Source organism: Crinia signifera, chromosome 5 (assembly GCF_055691185.1).
Source record: "Crinia signifera chromosome 5, ASM5569118v1, whole genome shotgun sequence".
NCBI classification, from domain to species: Eukaryota; Metazoa; Chordata; class Amphibia; order Anura; family Myobatrachidae; genus Crinia; species Crinia signifera.
Genome location: NC_139221.1, coordinates 250,150,253 through 250,177,267, shown reverse-complemented (window position 1 = coordinate 250,177,267; position 27,015 = coordinate 250,150,253).

Genomic DNA, 27,015 nt, shown 5'->3' with positions numbered 1-27,015 from the left:
CTATCTATCTAATGATTTACCATGTATCTACTCACCCACCCATTTATCTGTCTGTCTATCTAATGATTCACTATCTATCCAACCTACCCAACCACCCTCCCATTTATCTACCTACCTATCTATCTATCTACAGTTAGTGCGCTCAGTGAAAAAATATGTGGGGCCCAAAGGATAACAACTCCCTGCTGGCCGAGCTGCACTATTACACAAGGAGTGAGGTATCACCCACATATTCTTTTACAGTTATTGAAATCCACCCACCAAACTATCAATCAATCAATCTAAAGATTTAACATTTTTACACCCAACCGCCCAGTTATCTGTCTATCTAATGATTCACTATCTATACACCTACCCACCCATTTGTCTACCTACCTATCTATCTATCTACAGATAATGTGCTCAGTGAAAAAATATGTGGGGCCCAAAGGATAACAACTCCCTGCTGGCTGAGCTGCACTATAACACAAGGAGTGAGGGATCACCCAGATATTTTTTTAGAGGTATTGAGATTCACCCACCAAACTATCTATCTAATGATTTACCATTTATCCACCCACCCGCCCATTTATCTGTCTATCTAATGATTCACTAGCTATACACCTACCCACCCATTTATCTACCTAACCATCTATCTATCCATATATCTATTTATCTAGCTACAGTTAATGCGCTCAGTGAAAAAATATGAGGGGCCCAAAGGATAACAACTCCCTGCTGGCTGAGCTGCACTATAACACAAGAAGTGAGGGATCACCCACATATTTTTTTACAGGTATTGCGCTTCACCCACTCACCTATCTATCTAATGATTTACCATTTATCTACTCACCCACCCATTTATTTGTCTGTCTATCTAATGATTCACTATCTATCCAACCTACCCAACCACGCTCCCATTTATCTACCTACCTATCTATCTATCTACAGTTAGTGCGCTCACTGAAAAAATATGTGGGGCCCAAAGGATAACAACTCCCTGCTGGCTGAGCTGCACTATAACACAAGGAGTGAGGGATCCCCCACATATTTTTTTACAGGTATTGCGCTTCACCCACTCACCTATCTATCTAATGATTTACCATTTATCTACTCACCCACCAATTTATCTGTCTGTCTATCTAATGATTCACTATCTATCCAACCTACCCAACCACCCTCCCATTTATCTACCTACCTATCTATCTACAGTTAGTGTGCTCAGTGAAAAAATATGTGGGGCCCAAAGTATAACAACTCCCTGCTGGCTGAGCTGCACTATAACACAAGGAGTGAGGGATCACCCACATATTTTTTTACAGGTATTGAGCTTCACCCACCCAACTATCTATCTATCTAATGATTTACCATTTATCCACCCACCGCCCATTTATCTGTCTATCTAATGATTCACTATCTATACACCTACCCACCCAACAACCCACCCATTTGTCTACCTACCCATCTATCTATCTACAGTTAGTGCGCTCAGTGAAAAAATATGTGGGGCCCAAAGGATAACAACTCCCTGCTGGCTGAGCTGCACTATAACACAAGGAGTGAGGGATCACCCACATATTTTTTTACTAGTATTGAGATTCACCCACCCAACTATCTATCTAATGATTTACCATTTATCCACCCACCCGCCCATTTATCTGTCTATCTAATGATTCACTAGCTATACACCTACCCACCCAACAACCCACCCATTTGTCTACCTACCCATCTATCTATCTATCCATATATCTATCTATCTACAGTTAATGTGCTCAGTAAAAAAAAAGGGGTCCCAAAGGATAACAATTCCCTGCTGGCCGAGCTGTACTTTTACACAAGGAGTGAGGGATCACCCACATATCTTTTACAGATATTGCACTTCAACCACCTAGCCATTTTCTATTTCATGATTTACCATCTACCTACCTACCCAGTTAAGGATCCCACCCTCCCTGCTGGTCAAGCTGCAACATTACAAAGGGAAGAAAGTTGCTGACTGAAAAAAAGTGGGTTACTGACTTCCCTCCCACCCCCATGTCCGTTAAGCTGCCTTAGCGGACAGTGGAGGAAGGTATCAGTTTATCTTTTACTCTTTCTATTTATCTCTACCTATCTCTATCTATTTAACTGTACACTAAGTAATCACAAAGTACAATAATAGAAGAGTTCATAGCTAGAAGTCCAATTTGTGAAGACCAAATGTATACCAAAAACATATTATCAGTAATTAATTTTCATTAATTACCTGACTTCGGTCTCCTGTTGCTGTGCTTAATCTTTGTTTTTTGACTTGAGGAGGATTCTGCAGTCCAGGTCACTTCGCAGTAGTCAGCTGTTATGACCTCATCATATGTTTTATGGAGAATTCTCACCTAAAAAATGGAAATAGGCATGATAATATGTTCTCAGTATACATTGACCCTAAAGCCCTGTACACACTGGGAGTCTAGGGGCACCATCTATATAGTCAACTATATCTGTGGTTCCACTATTCACACTGAAAGAAATCCGTTACCGATATCATTCAATGATGTCCCAGTGACCTGCTGAACATGCTGAACCAAGACACACTCTTTCTTCTCTGTGTATTTTTTAATATTAGGACACACTGCAGTGCTGCCAATACACATTATACTACACAGCATCCCCAATTCCTATTGTCATAGTATCCTCAGTTCATATTATGCCACATTACAGTTCCCCCTGTTTATACTGTGCCTCACTGCAGTGTCCTCCAGTACAAATTATGCTATGTCATAGTGCATCTATTTCATATTGTACCATATTACAGTGCCTTAGTTCTTATTATGTAATATTAGTGTCATGCACATTACACAGAGCAGATCAGATTGACAGATTACAGTGGCCTCCAGTTTAAATTAGGCCACATTACACTTAGGGATGGCCATCGACCATCAATGATTCGAAATCTTCGATGGTTCATGGCCGATGTCGAATACTTTTGCCATTGATGTGGGAGAACCAGATGGTTTCCTTCCATCGATGGAACAGCAAAATTATGTTTTTATTTTTTTTTAAAGTGCCGTGACACGGAGCATAGCCCCGCCCCTGTGTTTTGATTGGCCCAAACGCCAATCAATCAAACACAATGGATGACCATCGATATGTAAAAATATCGATGGTCATCCATTCCATAGTTAAGCACTATTGATGGCCAGTTGCCGATTTGCCCTCGATGACAAACATCGATGGCAATGGCAACGATGGCCATCCCTAATTACACTTCCCCCTTATCATTTCATACCCTCCAACATTTGAAGGGCAAAAATTGGTACACATACGGACACACCCCCTTTCCGAATGTGTACTGGGCATTTTTTTAATGCATGATGTGAAGTTAAATTCCTATAATCTACTAATATACATATATTATATACCTGTGTGTGTGTGTGTGTGTGTGTATATATATATATATACAGTGCTCGAAGTGGAAATTTTAAAGTGGGGGTATGGAAAAATAAAGGACTTATTTATGCGCGCGCCGGGTGTGGCCACTGAAAAAGGGGGCGTGTCTTTACGTGTAGCGTACCATACCACATACCCCTCATATACCACACTAGTAGGACCCCTTATACTATCTAGTACTAGTGCCCCTTGCACATTGTGCCACACTGTGAGAGCCCAAATTCAAGGACAGCAAGGACAAACAGACAGAGTGACAGCAAAGAGAGACTGACAGCGGGAACAAAGAGAGAAAGTGACAGGGACAGCCACATATGTATATTGGGTATCACGGTGTGTGGCAAATGTATAATGAGCATCACTGTGTTTGGCATTTGCTCATTATACATTTGCCACACACCGTGATGCCCAATATACATTTGCCACACACCGTTGTGTCCAATATACATTTGCCACACACCGTTGTGTCCAATATACATTTGCCACACACCGTGATGGGTGAGAAGGAGGTTAAGCAGAGGAGAGGAGTAGTGGAAGAGGAGAAGGGGAGAGGAGGTAGGGGGAAGGGTAGGGTAGGGGAGGAGGTATGGAGGAGGAGGAGAAGGAGCGGAGAAGGGAGAGCAGTACAAGTGGGAGCTGTGTACCTCCTGTCACGATCAGCAGCGATGGTAGTTGCTCCTGTTCCCAGATCTGCTCCAGTTTTTTTCTGCTCCTGTTCCCAGGTCTGCTGCACTCCACCCCCCCCTCCCCGGCAACTCCTGTTCCCTGACGGTCTAGAGCTATTTATAACAAATTTACGGTCCAGTATTATCACTGTAAACAATTTTGTTGTATTGTCACCAGGTTTGCAGAACCAGACTTGTTTTACTATATTTCATCCATTATCTCCCTGTCACTCACTGCCTCCATGTCACTTCACGCATTATTTCTCTGTCACCCACTGCCTCCATGTCACATCATCTGCCTCTCCCCCTCACTTACTGCCTGTGCATCTCCAACTATCGCTCCCTTTCACTTTTCTCTCCTGTTACCCACTTTCACTCCCTTTGAACGTCTACGCCGCAAGCTACCTTCCCCTGTCATCACCCACTTCCTCCCCCCTATCATCCAATCCCCTTACATTATCCATTGCCTCCCTGTCACCCATTCCCTGGTGAGGATGCGGTCATTTGGTCTACAGCATGATGGTAGACAGTTATTAGGTCGACACCATTAGGACGACATGGGAGAAGGTTCGACATGGGTCTAGGTCGACATAGGAAAAGGTCGACATGGTTCTAGGTCGACAGGTCATTAGTTCGACAGGTCATTAGTTCAACAGTGTCTAGGTCGACAGTTAAAAGGTCAACATGAGGTTTTTCACTGTTTTTTGAGCCGACATGTGCCGGCATGCGGTATTTCATGCCATCCACTAGGGCGTGTAATGGGAGAATAAAATAGTGTGCTGAGCGTAGTGAGGCACCATGCCCGACGGATTGCAAGTGCAGCGAGCGATGCGAGGGGATGCGGTGCACTTTAAACTGTGTCCATGTAGACTGCTTACATTCAGGTAAAAAAAACAGTGAAAAACCCCATGTCGACCTTTTCACTGTCGACCTAGACATTGTCGAACTAACGACCTGTCGATCTAACGACCTGTCGAACTAATGACCTTTTGACCTAGAACCATTTCGACCTAGAACCTTGTTGACCTAGACCCATGCCGACCTTTTCCCATGTCAACCTAATGGTGTCAACCTAATGACTGTCGACCATCATGCTGTAGACCAAATGATCCCAACCCAACGGTGTTACCCAATGCTATCACTTTCACTCTTTGCCTCTCTGTCTTCCACTAATTCTTCCTATCACCTACTGCCTCACTATCATCCACTCTCCTTTCTATAAACCTCTGTCTCTCCTTCTCCCCACCACCTTTTTGCTACTTCCGGTCACCTACTGCCTATCCCAGGGGCGGGCAACAGATGGCCCTCGAGCCACATGCGGCCCGCGAATAGCTCCTGATTGGCCCGCCACTTGGCGCTGCTGTATGTGTGCTCAATGTATGTGCACTTGGTGAAGTCCTGTGTAGCCGACGCTCAGCCTGTGCCTAGCATGTGCCAGGTGCAGTCCGGCACTTTTGCGAAAGGCCACAGGACTACACCGTGCATGCACACAGCCACCATTGGACACACATAAAGCAGCGCCGTGCCACCCTCCCCCCACATGTCACTACAGCCGCAGCACCGCCACTGAGGATGGGTTAGTCGCCGTGACTGCATGGGACTGCAATCAGCGCCATTTTTCGAGGCTGGCACGCAGATGTTTGGAATTTCTAAAGAGGGGCAGGTGTGTGGAATAACTAAGGGGGAGCTGTTGTGTGGAATTACTAATGGGGGAAGGTGTGTGGAATAAATAAGGGGGACTTGCTGTGTGGAAATATGAGGGACGTGGAATAACGTGAATTTTTAGTATTTCAGTGTGTAATTTGACTCATTCCGTATGGCAGTGTTTTTCAACCACTGTGCCGTGGCACACTAGTGTGCCTTGAGCTGTTCTCAAGTGTGCCCCCAGATCTAGAGATGCCCAAACTAGTTTACAGCCACCACCAGTTCAAATGTTATTTACTGGTCTCTTCTTTTCATGTAAAGGGCCAATGTATTTTATTTGTGTTACCTGTGGGGACCAGTGTGATTGTTTTTTATATGGGGGGCAATAGGTTTGGTTTTTTCCTGTGGGGGCCAATGTGTTTTGCCCTATGGAGATCTCATGGTGTGCCTTGGCAATTTTAAAATCTTATTTAGTGTGCCGCAAGGTAAAAAGGTTGAAAATCACTGCCGTATGGCATAACGTGACTTTTGGCTCAATCTGTGCGGCATAATATGTAAGGGGCAAGTATAAGGGGCCTACTATTGTGTTGCATGATGTGTAAAAGTGTATATGTATATGGTATTCTATAATACATTCAAAGACACACCCCCTCTTGAGTAACCACACCCCCTATTTCTGGAGTGCGGCCCTCAAATATCTGCTGGAAATATTAAGTGGCCCCCCCCAGCTGAAATAATTGTCCACCCCTGGCCTATCCCCGTCATGTTCTCCCTCTCACCCACAGCCTTTTTCCATCATCCTTTTCTGTCACCTACTGTGTCTCCATCTCACTCCCTCTAATGCTCCTTATCACCTTTCTCTCCTATCACAATCTAAATGTCGCACGCTACCTCTGCCCATCATCCTCTACGTCACTCACTGCCTACCCCTAGCATAACCCACTTCCTTCCCATCATTCATCATTTGAGATCACACCCATTGTTATGAGGCCACATCTATTTCCCCAAGTAAACACTTCCTCTCCTTCCCCTGACATTCAGTTCAGGGTCCACCCTGTCTGTAAATACCATTCTAGTGCCTTAGTTAAAATTATGCCCCATAGTAGTGCCCTAGTTTATTTTATGATGAACCATCGTAGAGCCCTAGTTTATATTAGGACACACTGCAGTGCTGTCAATACACATTATACTACACAGCATCCCCAATTCCTATTGTCATAGTATCCTCAGTTCATATTATGCCACATTACAGTTCCCCCTGTTTATACTGTGCCTCACTGCAGTGTCCTCCAGTACAAATTATGCTATGTCATAGTGCATCTATTTCATATTATTATAATTATTATTATAATTTTATTTATAAGGCGCCACAAGTGTTTCGCAGCGCCGTACAAAGGAACAATACAGGGAGACAAAACTTGGCATAACATTGAATAAATAACAAAAATACAGTACAAATAAAGAGCACCACAGTTCAATACACATTACAGCTTAAATGTAAGTAGTGAGGACCCAATCAACATACAACTAGAGGCTTGAGGCCAATGATGGAGATGAGTATGAAGATGGTCACTGAGTGTTGGAGTAAAGGAGAGCTGTGAGTAAAATGTGAAGAGAAGTGGGCTTTGACAACAGGAGGGAAGAGGGCCCTACTCGGAGGAGCTTACAATCTAGTAGGAAGGGGAGACAGACAGATTACAAGAGGTGCAAGCGAGGGGGTGGTGGTTAGATAGCAGGATGTAAACAGGAAACAGGCAAGGGGTCGGAGAACCAGCTGGTTTATGCAGTGGAAGGGTACGCTTTGATGAATAGGTGAGTTTTCAGTGCCCGTTTGAAGCTTTGCAAGGTCGGGGAGAGTCTAATGGAGCGAGGGAGTGCATTCCACTGAAGGGGTGCAGCACGGGCAAAGTCCTGTACTCTAGCATGGGAAGCAGTGATCAGGGTGGAGGAGAGACGACAGTCGTCAGCTGACCGTAGAGGGCGGGAGGGTGTATGAATGGAGATGAGGTTAGAGATATATGGAGCAATGGAATTAGAGATGGCCCTGTATGTGAGTGTGAGGTGTTTGAAGAGGATTCTGTAGGGGAATGGAAGCCAGTGCAGATTTTGTTGAAGGGGAGTAGCAGAGTTAGAGCGGCGGGAGAGGAAGATAAGCCTGGCTGCAGCATTGAGGACAGATTGGAGAGGAGCTAGTTGGGATTGAGCGAGGCCGGTGAGGAGAACATTACAGTATTGTACCATATATTGTACAATATTGTACCATATTACAGTGCCTTAGTTCTTATTATGTAATATTAGTGTCATGCACATTACACAGAGCAGATCAGATTGACAGATTACAGTGGCCTCCAGTTTAAATTAGGCCACATTACACTTAGGGATGGCCATCGACCATCAATGATTCAAAATCTTCGATGGTTCATGGCCGATGTCGAATACTTTTGCCATTGATGTGGGAGAACCAGATGGTTTCCTTCCATCGATGGAACAGCAAAATTATGTTTTTATTTTTTTTTAAAGTGCCGTGACACGGAGCATAGCCCCGCCCCGTGTTTTGATTGGCCCAAACGCCAATCAATCAAACACAATGGATGACCATCGATATGTAAAAATATCGATGGTCATCCATTCCATAGTTAAGCACTATCGATGGTCAGTTGCCGATTTGCCCTCGATGACAAACATCGATGGCAATGGCAACGATGGCCATCCCTAATTACACTTCCCCCTTACCATTTCATACCCTCCAACATTTGAAGGGCAAAAATTGGTACACATATGGACACACCCCGTTTCCGAATGTGTACTGGGCATTTTTTTAATGCATGATGTGAAGTTAAATTCCTATAATATACTAATATACATATATTATATACCTGTGTGTGTGTGTGTATATATATATATATATCTATATATATATAGATATATACAGGTTGAGTATCCCGTATCCAAAATGCTCGGGACCAGGAGAATTTTGGATAACGGATTATTCCGTATTTCGGAATATTTTAATATTTCAATGATGTATTTTGAAGTATCTTGCATTTATGCTGTATAAACACATAATATACACACAAATACATTTTATTACCACATAAAATACACACAAACATATTTTAATTGTTCAAAAAACAAGGTTTCAAAAACGTGAAACAAAATGTGTGTACTATCTCAGCACTGAATTTGAATGCCAAGCAATCATGTTCTTGTACATATATAGTGCCAGTTACATATCATGTCCCCAGTGATGCTGTTACATATGTCCCCAGTGAGTTTTTAGCAAAAAAAAAAATTTTTTTTCACTTTCTGGAATGTCCGTATTTCGGAATAATTCGGATAACGGATATTCGGATACGGGATACTCGACCTGTATATATATATCTATATATATATAGATATATATATATATATATATGCGTAGAAAGAATATATATATATACTATGTGTATGCCCACTCACTGTGTGCCACTGAACCATGCTCTCCTCTCACTGTGTCCCACCAGCCGCCGCAGGTACTCCATAGTAGGGATGGCCATCGACACTCGATGATTTGAAATCATCGATGGTTCATGGCCGATGTCGAATACTTTTGACATAGCTCCACCCCTGACACCCACGAAGCCCCACCCCCTGTTTTGATTGGCCCACAGGCCAATCAATCAAATACAAAGGATGACCATCGATATGTAAAAATATCGATGGTCATCCATTGCATAGTTAAGCACTATTGATGGCCAGTTGCAGAATTGCCATCGATGGCAACCATTGATGGCAATGGCAACGATGGCCATCCCTACTCCAGAGTCCTCCTGCTCCATGGCGCCTTGTAAGAGCATGCGCCGATGGAGGAGTGCTGGAGGGTACGTGCCGGAGCCTCGTGACGTCAGCGTGATGCACGCTGGCCGGGGCCCGCAAAGCACCACTGGGAACGGGTGCTAGTGTTTACTACCCGCGGCATGGGCCGATCGAGGGAAGAAGGAAGACCTCCTGAAACCAGGCTGAAAATCGGTACATCGGTACACTTTGTTTTTTGCCGGTACAGACTCAATTGCATACCTCCCAACTTTTCGTCATGCTGAGGAGAGACAAATGCAAGCGCTGAAAGTGCATGGCTGGAATTAGAGGAGGGGCCCGGCCTAAAATCGCGTCGCCCCGCGAGGCCACGCCCCCCACTTTTGACGATGTGGGGGCATGGCCATGCACTCCAGCCATGCACTCCAGCCGGGGATGGCTGCTGCTGCTGCCACCGGGGAGATGTGTAGAAGACGCGCCCTCCAATCACAGTGGCTGTGGAGGGGATGCGCCGGCAGTGATTGGCGGGCACGCCTTCTGCACATCTCCTCGGCGGCAGCAGCAGCAGCCATCCCCGGCGGCTGGTATGAAATGTAGGCGGCCGGGCGGATGATACTTCTGTAGTATTGGCGGGCGGGCGGCTGTAATATAGGCAGGCGGGCGGGCCGGACAAACTGGGTGCGGGGGCCGTATCCGGCCCGCGGGCCGGAGGTTCCCCACCCCTGCTCTAGACCCCTTACCCTTGCACCCCAGCAACAGTGAATGGTGGTATTATAAAATATACATTCAGCTCTGGGTTACAAACCCTAGATTCTATTTTCAGAATAATTAAACTGTAACGTTGGAATTTTTTTTATAACCTTCTCTGGCTGTGATAATCTCTTACCTACACAACATACTAACTGACACTCACATAGATGCTGTGTACAGCTTGGCAGTCCATGAGATGCTGCCTCTATTGTCTGACGGTTGGCTTGTGTTGTACAGTATATTAAAGACCGTGTATACTTGTACAGTATACCGCATATTTAGTTCCGCTCATGCACGCCTAGTAGTACATATGGCTGTATGTCCACAATTAAGCAGTGAACACAATTTATTCGTAGGTGAAGCCACCACGGCCACCGTCGACGACGACGACGACGCCGCGTGAAATGAATAGTTACCATGCCAACTGCCAACACAGAATATGTGTTACGTAACAGTACTGCCCTAGTCACGCCCCTCAGTTGACGCGAGACTCACGTGCTCAAATGGGCAGCCAATGGTCGGGTCCCGCGAGGAGACGTGGGAAGGTGGAGCGTGCGCAATATGGGTGAATGAATGATATATTTGCAGCGGTGGATGATGAATGATAGCAGCGGACGCCAGCAGAAGGGGACAGAGTCAGACATGTGGCCGTGCGTGCGGGCAGCAGAGTGGTGGAGACCGGGGGTAGCCGCTGCATTGCTTTAGGGGGCAGGGGAGAGACTTTCGACAGTATGTGGTGATGCATGACCTGACAAGTCAGGTTGCAGCTGCGATGACAGATGGACGGAGGCGGTGTGATCGTGTGTCTGTGGCTGTGCTGCTCTCTTTCCTCACTGGTGGTAACACAGGGGGAGAGGTGCTTACTGACACAGGGTCCGTAGTGTCACCAGTACAGCTTACTAACCATTTCTTCTAGTGTCATCTCCACGTTAACAGTGCGCCTCACATAGGTAGTCATATCATCTGTAGTGTCACTGCAACATTGCCATCATCACGAAATCCCAGCACAAATCACAGCCACGCACCTCTCTCCCTCCATCCGCCACCCCAGCAGTCTGCACAGCAGCATTAGGATGTGGGATTGAGCTTTTAGAGCATATTGGAAGCCCCATAGACCATGTAGCACAGTAGGGGACTTGTTAGTTATACCCCTTTTACACCAAAAACCCTGGTCCGACCCTGGTCTTTAAACGCTGGAGTTTCCAGGGTCTGACCCTGCTTTATACTGCATTTACACAGCACTTCGACCTGGGTCTGCACCATTTACACTGGACCTGGGTCAGCCCTGCCTTGTCATTACAAATGGCCTGCAGCAGCAGCACCACATCACCCCCTGCACATCATCACCCCCCCCCCCCTGCAGCATCACATCAATCCCCCCCTGCACATCATCACCCCCCCTAGCAGCAGCAGCACCCCCCCCCCACCTGTACATTATCACCCCCCTGCAACATCAAATCACACCCCCCCCCCCCCCTGCACATCATCACCCCCCTGAAGCAGCATCAAATCACACACCCCCTGAAGCAGCATCACCCCCTGCACCTTATGACCCCCCTGCAGCATCAAATCACAGGCTGCTGAGGGGGGAGACGGAGGGGATGCTCCCCGCTGCTGTAACTCCCCCCTGCAGCCGCGGGGCCGGGAGTGGAGGCAGCGGGAATCAGCAGTGCAGGTGGGCAGGGGACATCATCACCTGTAGAATCATATCATCACCCCCCCAGCGCGGGGTCCAGCCTCCAGGCAGCGGGGTCCGGCAGTGCAGGCGGGGGATCCATTCAGCGTATACGAAGTTGCCGGCGGGGTCCCCCCAGTGTATGGGAACTAGTAGCGGCAGTTCCCAGCCGCCGCAGTGACGCTCGCTGGTTACTTCCCATACGCTGGAGGGACCCCGCCGGCAACTTCGCATACGCTGAATGGATCCCCCGCCTGTACTGCCGGACCCCGCTGCCTGGAGGCTGGACCCCGCGCTGGGGGGGTGATGATATGATTCTACAGGTGATGATGTCCCCTGCCCACCTGCACTGCTGATTCCCGCTGCCTCCACTCCCGGCCCCGCGGCTGCAGGGGGGAGTTACAGCAGCGGGGAGCATCCCCTCCATCTCCCCCCCTCAGCAGCCTGACAGTTCACCCCAGGCCCTTAGCAGCCGCAGACACCCCTCTCCTCCTGCAGCAGCTGGGGACAGCTTCCCCAGCGCTGCATGCCGTGCACGGACCCGCTGCGGGTGCCTGGACCCGCAGCGGAAACATTTACACCGGCCTCTACACGGGTCCTAACCGTGTTCTACCCAGGTCAGGACCTGGGTAGAGGACCCGTGTAAATGGACACGGCTTGACCCCATTTACACCGCCGAAGGTCCGGGTCTGACACGCCACTGACCCGGATTTTTCAGCGGTGTAAAAGGGGTATTACTGTCTGTGTTGGTCTACCTTTCTATGGGATTCAAAGATGACAATAATGCACCTCTGTGACTCCTGCACAGGTGACCACTACACAACTCTCCCTCTCCACAAACTAATTGTCAGAGGAGCAGACTCTCAGTCCCTGGCATGGCAAGGGTTAATTCATCTTCTTGAGAAGTGCATTCAACTGTATATACACAGACTGGCTGAGCTGGCACTGACTGTATGTGCACAGTGTAGATGTAGACTATCTGCCTGCTGGTCAGTGGGAAGGATGGATTCCACCATTGAAGGGTTAATTTAGTGTAATTTGACACCGTTAAATAAACAGATAGTAAACATTCTTTTTCTGCAGACATAGTACTGGCCCTGATAATTAAACTGAACCCTATACGTTAATGTTAGAATTTTGTTATATATAAAATTCCAGCGCAATTAATGTGTAAAGACAGCCAGTAACAGCATTTTATTTGTGCCCTATTCACTTACCAAGTCCCAGCGCCTCTTCCAAAAAACACAATAATGTAGAACGAGGAAGGCTACATATATGGTACGATGTATTGTCAATTTAATAGACCGTGGGTTGTTTAATCTGTATCTTTTAATAATTTTCCTACATGAAAACGGAGGAATAATAGATTTTCCCTATAAATTGGCCAGGCAATGCAGCAGACACCCCATCTCACCATCACCCTTGTCACTGGTTTGTTTACTAGTTTATTTAAATTAAAATAAACCGGCTTCTGCTGAATGCACATCATTATCTCTGAGACCATAATTAGGCAGCAAATCCCATATCTGAATCAGCCCTGCCTTTCCTTGTGCATGTCATTAAAAATGCTTGCTCGTTGCCAAGGGGCAGGGCCATCTTAAGATCATTAGGGCCCCCGGGCAAAGCAGTGCAGTGGGGCATATAATATATATATATTAATATACTCCAAGTCTGCCGGCACTCTGTGAAAACATCCAAGCAACGCAACGGGCCTCGGTGCCCAAATGATAGTCGATACACACACTCCAAAAGAAGGCCCCGCCGGAGGCAGAAAAAGTTGAGGACACAAAAACTTGTATTGAAACAAGCTTTCGGGGTTTGATCCCCTTCGTCAGTGTATCCTGACGAAGGGGATCAAACCCCGAAAGCTTGTTTCAATACACGTTTTTATGTGCTGAACTTTTTCTGCCTCTGGAGTGCCATTCTATTGGAGTGTGTATATATATATATATATATATATATATATATATTCCACTTCTGTTCTATAAAAATACTGAGGGGGAAGAGGGGGGTCCTTGCGGCTGCTGAGGGGTGTGGGGGGAGTACCTGTCAGCCTGAGGGGGGAGTCGGAGGGGATGATGTCCACCGCTGCCACTGCTGTACCTCCCCCCTGCAGCCGCGAGGTACCTGTGGCGAATGGGCAGTCAGCGGCGGGGGTCTCTCCGGCACATGGAAACTAGTACTAGTTCCCATGCGCCGGAGGGACCGCCGATGCTGACTGTCCATTCGCTGCAGTGACCGGCTGCCAGGGGGAGGTACAGCAGAGGCGGCAGACAGCATCCCCTCCGACTCCCCCCTCAGGCTGACAGGTACTCCCCCCCCCCCCCCCTCAGCAGCCGCAGGGACGACCCTCCTCCCGCAGCAATTTTATATTGGTGTAATGTGTATTCTAGTTATTTTGCCAGCTATAAGTCCATTCATGTGTTTCCATGTCGAAATGTTATTTATTTATTTAAACCAACAAATTGATAAACCAGATGTGTTAACCCTTACAAAGCATAACATAAAGGGTTAAAGTGCTCCGACATCCCGAGTCTGTAACTGCACCCAGAGTTAACAGATGTGTGTTGGTGCTGATGATTCAATATAAATGTATCTATCTCTCATTTCTTTTTTCCCCAAAAATGTAACAGTGTAATGTGGGCTAGGTGACATGAGGGAGATTGCTAGACTAATGAGGGAGATTACTGCTATGTCAGGGAGTCTCCTGCAGAATGCAGGAGGGGAGGTAAGTATAATGTAACAGTGTAATGTGGGCTAGGTGACATGAGGGAGATTGGTGGACTTATGAGGGAGAGAGGGAGATTGCTGCTATTTCAGGGAGTCTCCTGCAGAATGGGAGGGTAGGCAATGATGGTTAAATGGCATGTGATTCATCACATGCAATACTTGGCACACCAAGTTCCAAATCGTGCGAGAGCCCTCCCGCATAGTTGAAAAGTCCTTCGATGGTTACTTTCTTATTCACACAGCTAAAAGGAAGGCCAGGACTTAATTTTCGGCTGCACAGTTTTCTCCAAATTGGAGAGGGGGGTGCGCCTCCGGGACCCCTGCACCACTGTAACACCCCCCGCCCCCATGTCTTCTGTTTATATCTGGGGCTCCGCCCCCTGACTGGGACTTAGGCCCGCCCACCAACCAATCATGGTCTGGCATCGGGAAATCCCAGACCATGATTGACTGGTGGGCGGGCCTAACTACCGGTCGGGGGGATGGAGCCCCAGAAGTAAACGGAAGACCAGAACTTGGTTACAGCAGTGCAGGGGTCCCGGAGAAGCGCTGAAGACTGCTGGTGAGTATGTTTTCTATCCACAGGTACCCACATGCATACAACTGGACAAGGGGACCGATGCTCCATGGCAATATAAGTGAGTATTGGATGAATGGGCTCCGTGTGTAATAAAGTTTTACTGTCAGTGTGTGTGTGTGTGTGTGTATTTATTTAACTATTTGTACTACTGTGGGACTACAGGTCCCAGCGGTGCAGGCTTGCTGGGACTTCTAGTTCCACAGCAATATGCAACAGGATTCTTTCTATTTTTTACACCATTTTATCAGCTCGATGACCACTGCCCAGGGGCATCGAGGACAGCCCCGGGCTTCAACATGGGCAGGTAAGTTCAGGAGGGGGGGACCCCTTCTTTGGGGGGGTCCCCACTTCCCCAAGACCCCTGCCCATGTTGACCGGTCAGAAACGACTTTGGCCGGGGGGACTTGTATAAAAAGTCTCTCCACGGCTGTGGCATTAACCTGCTGGCTGGTTGGGCCCGGTGCTGGTTCTTGAAATACGGGGGACCCCTAGTCATTTTGTCCCACCGTATTTTGGGAACAAGGACTGGCCCTTGAGCCTGGTGCTGGTTTTGTAAAATAAAGGGAACCCCAACTTGTTTGTCCCTGTGATTTTATGAAACCAGGACCGGCTCATTACATATGCAAATTTGTGGCAAAAAAGGTGCGACTTGGTGCGATTTTTAAACATGACCAAAAATCGCCACCTATTACATTTCGCCCTTATTTAGTAATTAAGTGAAGGAGTGATACTCAGTTTTAGACATATCTTATGCTTTTATGTAATAGACTAGTTAAAACCAGTTGAATGTATTTAATGTTATTTATGATTGCACTTTCTTTGACATCAAGAATAGTAAACTGAATTTTGATACCATTCCTCATAACTAGCATGCGTGTGACTCCCTGATTGTCAGGAAGATCCTGTGGCATTGTAGCAATCTCCCTGATGAGTCTACACATATCACTGATTGCACCTTAATCCCATTATCTTGCTGCTATAGTCTTGGGGGGGGGGGGGAATAATTGATTTAAATAAAGATTATACCGATGTTATAACAACAACAGGCTTGCCGTGGTATTTCATTTTTTCAGATTGGCAGTCACTGGCATTTACAAATTTTTCTTTAAAACAATTTTAATAGTGTAACATGCAGGGGCTAGTTGTGGGGAAGTTTGTGTGTGTGTGTGGGGGGGGGGGGTAGCAGAGGATATGCCCATATGTCTCTCACTACCCTCTCCCTCTATACAGTATGTCTTACATCACCCTTTCCCTCCATATGTCTCTCACTACCCTCTCCTCCATGCATCTCACTACCCTCTTCCTCCATATATCTCTCACTACCCTCTCCTTCCATGTATCTCACGACCCTCTTCCTTCATATGTCTCTCACTACCCTCTCCTCCATGTATCTCACTACCCTCTCCCTCCATATGTCTCTCACTACCCTCTCCTCCATGTATCCCACTACCCTCTTCCTCCATATATCTCTCACTACCCTCTCCTCCATGTCTCTCACTACCCTCTTCCTCCATATATCTCTCACTACCCTCTCCTCCATGTCTCTCACTACCCTCTTCCTTCACATGTCTCTCACTACCCTCTTCTTCCATGTATCTCACTACCCTCTTCCTCCATATATCTCTCACTACCCTCTCCTCCATGTCTCTCACTACCCTCTTCCTCCATATATCTCTCACTACCCTCTTCTTCCATGTATCTCACTACCCTCTTCCTTCATATATCTCTCACTACCCTCTCCTCCATGTATCTCACTACCCTCTTCCTCCATATATCTCTCACTACCCTCTCCTCCATGTCTCTCTATAAAAGTGTATATGTATATGGTATTCTATAATACATTCAAAGACACACCCCCTCTTGAGTAACCACACCCCCTATTTCTGGAGTGCGGCCCTCAAATATCTGCTGGAAATATTAAGTGGCCCCCCCCAGCTGAAATAATTGTCCACCCCTGGCCTATCCCCGTCATGTTCTCCCTCTCACCCACAGCCTTTTTCCATCATCCTTTTCTGTCACCTACTGTGTCTCCATCTCACTCCCTCTAATGCTCCTTATCACCTTTCTCTCCTATCACAATCTAAATGTCGCACGCTACCTCTGCCCATCATCCTCTACGTCACTCACTGCCTACCCCTAGCATAACCCACTTCCTTCCCATCATTCATCATTTGAGATCACACCCATTGTTATGAGGCCACATCTATTTCCCCAAGTAAACACTTCCTCTCCTTCCCCTGACATTCAGTTCAGGGTCCACCCTGTCTGTAAATACCATTCTAGTGCCTTAGTTAAAATTATGCCCCATAGTAGTGCCCTAGTTTATTTTATGATGAACCATCGTAGAGCCCTAGTTTATATTAGGACACACTGCAGTGCTGTCAATACACATTATACTACACAGCATCCCCAATTCCTATTGTCATAGTATCCTCAGTTCATATTATGCCACATTACAGTTCCCCCTGTTTATACTGTGCCTCACTGCAGTGTCCTCTAGTACAAATTATGCTATGTCATAGTGCATCTATTTCATATTGTACCATATTACAGTGCCTTAGTTCTTATTATGTAATATTAGTGTCATGCACATTACACAGAGCAGATCAGATTGACAGATTACAGTGGCCTCCAGTTTAAATTAGGCCACATTACACTTAGGGATGGCCATCGACCATCAATGATTCAAAATCTTCGATGGTTCATGGCCGATGTCGAATACTTTTGCCATTGATGTGGGAGAACCAGATGGTTTCCTTCCATCGATGGAACAGCAAAATTATGTTTTTATTTTTTTTTAAAGTGCCGTGACACGGAGCATAGCCCCGCCCCGTGTTTTGATTGGCCCAAACGCCAATCAATCAAACACAATGGATGACCATCGATATGTAAAAATATCGATGGTCATCCATTCCATAGTTAAGCACTATCGATGGTCAGTTGCCGATTTGCCCTCGATGACAAACATCGATGGCAATGGCAACGATGGCCATCCCTAATTACACTTCCCCCTTACCATTTCATACCCTCCAACATTTGAAGGGCAAAAATTGGTACACATATGGACACACCCCGTTTCCGAATGTGTACTGGGCATTTTTTTAATGCATGATGTGAAGTTAAATTCCTATAATATACTAATATACATATATTATATACCTGTGTGTGTGTGTGTATATATATATATATCTATATATATATAGATATATCTATATGTATATAGATATATATATATATATATATGCGTAGAAAGAATATATATATATACTATGTGTATGCCCACTCACTGTGTGCCACTGAACCATGCTCTCCTCTCACTGTGTCCCACCAGCCGCCGCAGGTACTCCATAGTAGGGATGGCCATCGACACTCGATGATTTGAAATCATCGATGGTTCATGGCCGATGTCGAATACTTTTGACATAGCTCCACCCCTGACACCCACGAAGCCCCACCCCCTGTTTTGATTGGCCCACAGGCCAATCAATCAAATACAAAGGATGACCATCGATATGTAAAAATATCGATGGTCATCCATTGCATAGTTAAGCACTATTGATGGCCAGTTGCAGAATTGCCATCGATGGCAACCATTGATGGCAATGGCAACGATGGCCATCCCTACTCCAGAGTCCTCCTGCTCCATGGCGCCTTGTAAGAGCATGCGCCGATGGAGGAGTGCTGGAGGGTACGTGCCGGAGCTTCGTGACGTCAGCGTGATGCACGCTGGCCGGGGCCCGCAAAGCACCACTGGGAACGGGTGCTAGTGTTTACTACCCGCGGCATGGGCCGATCGAGGGAAGAAGGAAGACCTCCTGAAACCAGGCTGAAAATCGGTACATCGGTACACTTTGTTTTTTGCCGGTACAGACTCAATTGCATACCTCCCAACTTTTCGTCATGCTGAGGAGAGACAAATGCAAGCGCTGAAAGTGCATGGCTGGAATTAGAGGAGGGGCCCGGCCTAAAATCGCGTCGCCCCGCGAGGCCACGCCCCCCACTTTTGACGATGTGGGGGCATGGCCATGCACTCCAGCCATGCACTCCAGCCGGGGATGGCTGCTGCTGCTGCCACCGGGGAGATGTGTAGAAGACGCGCCCTCCAATCACAGTGGCTGTGGAGGGGATGCGCCGGCAGTGATTGGCGGGCACGCCTTCTGCACATCTCCTCGGCGGCAGCAGCAGCAGCCATCCCCGGCGGCTGGTATGAAATGTAGGCGGCCGGGCGGATGATACTTCTGTAGTATTGGCGGGCGGGCGGCTGTAATATAGGCAGGCGGGCGGGCCGGACAAACTGGGTGCGGGGGCCGTATCCGGCCCGCGGGCCGGAGGTTCCCCACCCCTGCTCTAGACCCCTTACCCTTGCACCCCAGCAACAGTGAATGGTGGTATTATAAAATATACATTCAGCTCTGGGTTACAAACCCTAGATTCTATTTTCAGAATAATTAAACTGTAACGTTGGAATTTTTTTTATAACCTTCTCTGGCTGTGATAATCTCTTACCTACACAACATACTAACTGACACTCACATAGATGCTGTGTACAGCTTGGCAGTCCATGAGATGCTGCCTCTATTGTCTGACGGTTGGCTTGTGTTGTACAGTATATTAAAGACCGTGTATACTTGTACAGTATACCGCATATTTAGTTCCGCTCATGCACGCCTAGTAGTACATATGGCTGTATGTCCACAATTAAGCAGTGAACACAATTTATTCGTAGGTGAAGCCACCACGGCCACCGTCGACGACGCCGCGTGAAATGAATAGTTACCATGCCAACTGCCAACACAGAATATGTGTTACGTAACAGTACTGCCCTAGTCACGCCCCTCAGTTGACGCGAGACTCACGTGCTCAAATGGGCAGCCAATGGTCGGGTCCCGCGAGGAGACGTGGGAAGGTGGAGCGTGCGCGATATGGGTGAATGAATGATATATTTGCAGCGGTGGATGATGAATGATAGCAGCGGACGCCAGCAGAAGGGGACAGAGTCAGACATGTGGCCGTGCGTGCGGGCAGCAGAGTGGTGGAGACCGGGGTAGCCGCTGCATTGCTTTAGGGGGCAGGGGAGAGACTTTCGACAGTATGTGGTGATGCATGACCTGACAAGTCAGGTTGCAGCTGCGATGACAGATGGACGGAGGCGGTGTGATCGTGTGTCTGTGGCTGTGCTGCTCTCTTTCCTCACTGGTGGTAACACAGGGGGAGAGGTGCTTACTGACACAGGGTCCGTAGTGTCACCAGTACAGCTTACTAACCATTTCTTCTAGTGTCATCTCCACGTTAACAGTGCGCCTCACATAGGTAGTCATATCATCTGTAGTGTCACTGCAACATTGCCATCATCACGAAATCCCAGCACAAATCACAGCCACGCACCTCTCTCCCTCCATCCGCCACCCCAGCAGTCTGCACAGCAGCATTAGGATGTGGGATTGAGCTTTTAGAGCATATTGGAAGCCCCATAGACCATGTAGCACAGTAGGGGACTTGTTAGTTATACCCCTTTTACACCAAAAACCCTGGTCCGACCCTGGTCTTTAAACGCTGGAGTTTCCAGGGTCTGACCCTGCTTTATACTGCATTTACACAGCACTTCGACCTGGGTCTGCACCATTTACACTGGACCTGGGTCAGCCCTGCCTTGTCATTACAAATGGCCTGCAGCAGCAGCACCACATCACCCCCTGCACATCATCACCCCCCCCCCCCTGCAGCATCACATCAATCCCCCCCTGCACATCATCACCCCCCCTAGCAGCAGCAGCACCCCCCCCCACCTGTACATTATCACCCCCCTGCAACATCAAATCACACCCCCCCCCCTGCACATCATCACCCCCCTGAAGCAGCATCAAATCACACACCCCCTGAAGCAGCATCACCCCCTGCACCTTATGACCCCCCTGCAGCATCAAATCACAGGCTGCTGAGGGGGGAGACGGAGGGGATGCTCCCCGCTGCTGTAACTCCCCCCTGCAGCCGCGGGGCCGGGAGTGGAGGCAGCGGGAATCAGCAGTGCAGGTGGGCAGGGGACATCATCACCTGTAGAATCATATCATCACCCCCCCAGCGCGGGGTCCAGCCTCCAGGCAGCGGGGTCCGGCAGTGCAGGCGGGGGATCCATTCAGCGTATACGAAGTTGCCGGCGGGGTCCCCCCAGTGTATGGGAACTAGTAGCGGCAGTTCCCAGCCGCCGCAGTGACGCTCGCTGGTTACTTCCCATACGCTGGAGGGACCCCGCCGGCAACTTCGTATACGCTGAATGGATCCCCCGCCTGTACTGCCGGACCCCGCTGCCTGGAGGCTGGACCCCGCGCTGGGGGGGGTGATGATATGATTCTACAGGTGATGATGTCCCCTGCCCACCTGCACTGCTGATTCCCGCTGCCTCCACTCCCGGCCCCGCGGCTGCAGGGGGGAGTTACAGCAGCGGGGAGCATCCCCTCCATCTCCCCCCCTCAGCAGCCTGACAGTTCACCCCAGGCCCTTAGCAGCCGCAGACACCCCTCTCCTCCTGCAGCAGCTGGGGACAGCTTCCCCAGCGCTGCATGCCGTGCACGGACCCGCTGCGGGTGCCTGGACCCGCAGCGGAAACATTTACACCGGCCTCTACACGGGTCCTAACCGTGTTCTACCCAGGTCAGGACCTGGGTAGAGGACCCGTGTAAATGGACACGGCTTGACCCCATTTACACCGCCGAAGGTCCGGGTCTGACACGCCACTGACCCGGATTTTTCAGCGGTGTAAAAGGGGTATTACTGTCTGTGTTGGTCTACCTTTCTATGGGATTCAAAGATGACAATAATGCACCTCTGTGACTCCTGCACAGGTGACCACTACACAACTCTCCCTCTCCACAAACTAATTGTCAGAGGAGCAGACTCTCAGTCCCTGGCATGGCAAGGGTTAATTCATCTTCTTGAGAAGTGCATTCAACTGTATATACACAGACTGGCTGAGCTGGCACTGACTGTATGTGCACAGTGTAGATGTAGACTATCTGCCTGCTGGTCAGTGGGAAGGATGGATTCCACCATTGAAGGGTTAATTTAGTGTAATTTGACACCGTTAAATAAACAGATAGTAAACATTCTTTTTCTGCAGACATAGTACTGGCCCTGATAATTAAACTGAACCCTATACGTTAATGTTAGAATTTTGTTATATATAAAATTCCAGCGCAATTAATGTGTAAAGACAGCCAGTAACAGCATTTTATTTGTGCCCTATTCACTTACCAAGTCCCAGCGCCTCTTCCAAAAAACACAATAATGTAGAACGAGGAAGGCTACATATATGGTACGATGTATTGTCAATTTAATAGACCGTGGGTTGTTTAATCTGTATCTTTTAATAATTTTCCTACATGAAAACGGAGGAATAATAGATTTTCCCTATAAATTGGCCAGGCAATGCAGCAGACACCCCATCTCACCATCACCCTTGTCACTGGTTTGTTTACTAGTTTATTTAAATTAAAATAAACCGGCTTCTGCTGAATGCACATCATTATCTCTGAGACCATAATTAGGCAGCAAATCCCATATCTGAATCAGCCCTGCCTTTCCTTGTGCATGTCATTAAAAATGCTTGCTCGTTGCCAAGGGGCAGGGCCATCTTAAGATCATTAGGGCCCCCGGGCAAAGCAGTGCAGTGGGGCATATAATATATATATATTAATATACTCCAAGTCTGCCGGCACTCTGTGAAAACATCCAAGCAACGCAACGGGCCTCGGTGCCCAAATGATAGTCGATACACACACTCCAAAAGAAGGCCCCGCCGGAGGCAGAAAAAGTTGAGGACACAAAAACTTGTATTGAAACAAGCTTTCGGGGTTTGATCCCCTTCGTCAGTGTATCCTGACGAAGGGGATCAAACCCCGAAAGCTTGTTTCAATACACGTTTTTATGTGCTGAACTTTTTCTGCCTCTGGAGTGCCATTCTATTGGAGTGTGTATATATATATATATATATATATATATATATATATTCCACTTCTGTTCTATAAAAATACTGAGGGGGAAGAGGGGGGTCCTTGCGGCTGCTGAGGGGTGTGGGGGGAGTACCTGTCAGCCTGAGGGGGGAGTCGGAGGGGATGATGTCCACCGCTGCCACTGCTGTACCTCCCCCCTGCAGCCGCGAGGTACCTGTGGCGAATGGGCAGTCAGCGGCGGGGGTCTCTCCGGCACATGGAAACTAGTACTAGTTCCCATGCGCCGGAGGGACCGCCGATGCTGACTGTCCATTCGCTGCAGTGACCGGCTGCCAGGGGGAGGTACAGCAGAGGCGGCAGACAGCATCCCCTCCGACTCCCCCCTCAGGCTGACAGGTACTCCCCCCCCCCTCAGCAGCCGCAGGGACGACCCTCCTCCCGCAGCAATTTTATATTGGTGTAATGTGTATTCTAGTTATTTTGCCAGCTATAAGTCCATTCATGTGTTTCCATGTCGAAATGTTATTTATTTATTTAAACCAACAAATTGATAAACCAGATGTGTTAACCCTTACAAAGCATAACATAAAGGGTTAAAGTGCTCCGACATCCCGAGTCTGTAACTGCACCCAGAGTTAACAGATGTGTGTTGGTGCTGATGATTCAATATAAATGTATCTATCTCTCATTTCTTTTTTCCCCAAAAATGTAACAGTGTAATGTGGGCTAGGTGACATGAGGGAGATTGCTAGACTAATGAGGGAGATTACTGCTATGTCAGGGAGTCTCCTGCAGAATGCAGGAGGGGAGGTAAGTATAATGTAACAGTGTAATGTGGGCTAGGTGACATGAGGGAGATTGGTGGACTTATGAGGGAGAGAGGGAGATTGCTGCTATTTCAGGGAGTCTCCTGCAGAATGGGAGGGTAGGCAATGATGGTTAAATGGCATGTGATTCATCACATGCAATACTTGGCACACCAAGTTCCAAATCGTGCGAGAGCCCTCCCGCATAGTTGAAAAGTCCTTCGATGGTTACTTTCTTATTCACACAGCTAAAAGGAAGGCCAGGACTTAATTTTCGGCTGCACAGTTTTCTCCAAATTGGAGAGGGGGGTGCGCCTCCGGGACCCCTGCACCACTGTAACACCCCCCGCCCCCATGTCTTCTGTTTATATCTGGGGCTCCGCCCCCTGACTGGGACTTAGGCCCGCCCACCAACCAATCATGGTCTGGCATCGGGAAATCCCAGACCATGATTGACTGGTGGGCGGGCCTAACTACCGGTCGGGGGGATGGAGCCCCAGAAGTAAACGGAAGACCAGAACTTGGTTACAGCAGTGCAGGGGTCCCGGAGAAGCGCTGAAGACTGCTGGTGAGTATGTTTTCTATCCACAGGTACCCACATGCATACAACTGGACAAGGGGACCGATGCTCCATGGCAATATAAGTGAGTATTGGATGAATGGGCTCCGTGTGTAATAAAGTTTTACTGTCAGTGTGTGTGTGTGTGTGTGTATTTATTTAACTATTTGTACTACTGTGGGACTACAGGTCCCAGCGGTGCAGGCTTGCTGGGACTTCTAGTTCCACAGCAATATGCAACAGGATTCTTTCTATTTTTTACACCATTTTATCAGCTCGATGACCACTGCCCAGGGGCATCGAGGACAGCCCCGGGCTTCAACATGGGCAGGTAAGTTCAGGAGGGGGGACCCCTTCTTTGGGGGGGTCCCCACTTCCCCAAGACCCCTGCCCATGTTGACCGGTCAGAAACGACTTTGGCCGGGGGGACTTGTATAAAAAGTCTCTCCACGGCTGTGGCATTAACCTGCTGGCTGGTTGGGCCCGGTGCTGGTTCTTGAAATACGGGGGACCCCTAGTCATTTTGTCCCACCGTATTTTGGGAACAAGGACTGGCCCTTGAGCCTGGTGCTGGTTTTGTAAAATAAAGGGAACCCCAACTTGTTTGTCCCTGTGATTTTATGAAACCAGGACCGGCTCATTACATATGCAAATTTGTGGCAAAAAAGGTGCGACTTGGTGCGATTTTTAAACATGACCAAAAATCGCCACCTATTACATTTCGCCCTTATTTAGTAATTAAGTGAAGGAGTGATACTCAGTTTTAGACATATCTTATGCTTTTATGTAATAGACTAGTTAAAACCAGTTGAATGTATTTAATGTTATTTATGATTGCACTTTCTTTGACATCAAGAATAGTAAACTGAATTTTGATACCATTCCTCATAACTAGCATGCGTGTGACTCCCTGATTGTCAGGAAGATCCTGTGGCATTGTAGCAATCTCCCTGATGAGTCTACACATATCACTGATTGCACCTTAATCCCATTATCTTGCTGCTATAGTCTTGGGGGGGGGGGGGAATAATTGATTTAAATAAAGATTATACCGATGTTATAACAACAACAGGCTTGCCGTGGTATTTCATTTTTTCAGATTGGCAGTCACTGGCATTTACAAATTTTTCTTTAAAACAATTTTAATAGTGTAACATGCAGGGGCTAGTTGTGGGGAAGTTTGTGTGTGTGTGTGGGGGGGGGGGGGGTAGCAGAGGATATGCCCATATGTCTCTCACTACCCTCTCCCTCTATACAGTATGTCTTACATCACCCTTTCCCTCCATATGTCTCTCACTACCCTCTCCTCCATGCATCTCACTACCCTCTTCCTCCATATATCTCTCACTACCCTCTCCTTCCATGTATCTCACGACCCTCTTCCTTCATATGTCTCTCACTACCCTCTCCTCCATGTATCTCACTACCCTCTCCCTCCATATGTCTCTCACTACCCTCTCCTCCATGTATCCCACTACCCTCTTCCTCCATATATCTCTCACTACCCTCTCCTCCATGTCTCTCACTACCCTCTTCCTCCATATATCTCTCACTACCCTCTCCTCCATGTCTCTCACTACCCTCTTCCTTCACATGTCTCTCACTACCCTCTTCTTCCATGTATCTCACTACCCTCTTCCTCCATATATCTCTCACTACCCTCTCCTCCATGTCTCTCACTACCCTCTTCCTCCATATATCTCTCACTACCCTCTTCTTCCATGTATCTCACTACCCTCTTCCTTCATATATCTCTCACTACCCTCTCCTCCATGTATCTCACTACCCTCTTCCTCCATATATCTCTCACTACCCTCTCCTCCATGTCTCTCTATAAAAGTGTATATGTATATGGTATTCTATAATACATTCAAAGACACACCCCCTCTTGAGTAACCACACCCCCTATTTCTGGAGTGCGGCCCTCAAATATCTGCTGGAAATATTAAGTGGCCCCCCCCAGCTGAAATAATTGTCCACCCCTGGCCTATCCCCGTCATGTTCTCCCTCTCACCCACAGCCTTTTTCCATCATCCTTTTCTGTCACCTACTGTGTCTCCATCTCACTCCCTCTAATGCTCCTTATCACCTTTCTCTCCTATCACAATCTAAATGTCGCACGCTACCTCTGCCCATCATCCTCTACGTCACTCACTGCCTACCCCTAGCATAACCCACTTCCTTCCCATCATTCATCATTTGAGATCACACCCATTGTTATGAGGCCACATCTATTTCCCCAAGTAAACACTTCCTCTCCTTCCCCTGACATTCAGTTCAGGGTCCACCCTGTCTGTAAATACCATTCTAGTGCCTTAGTTAAAATTATGCCCCATAGTAGTGCCCTAGTTTATTTTATGATGAACCATCGTAGAGCCCTAGTTTATATTAGGACACACTGCAGTGCTGTCAATACACATTATACTACACAGCATCCCCAATTCCTATTGTCATAGTATCCTCAGT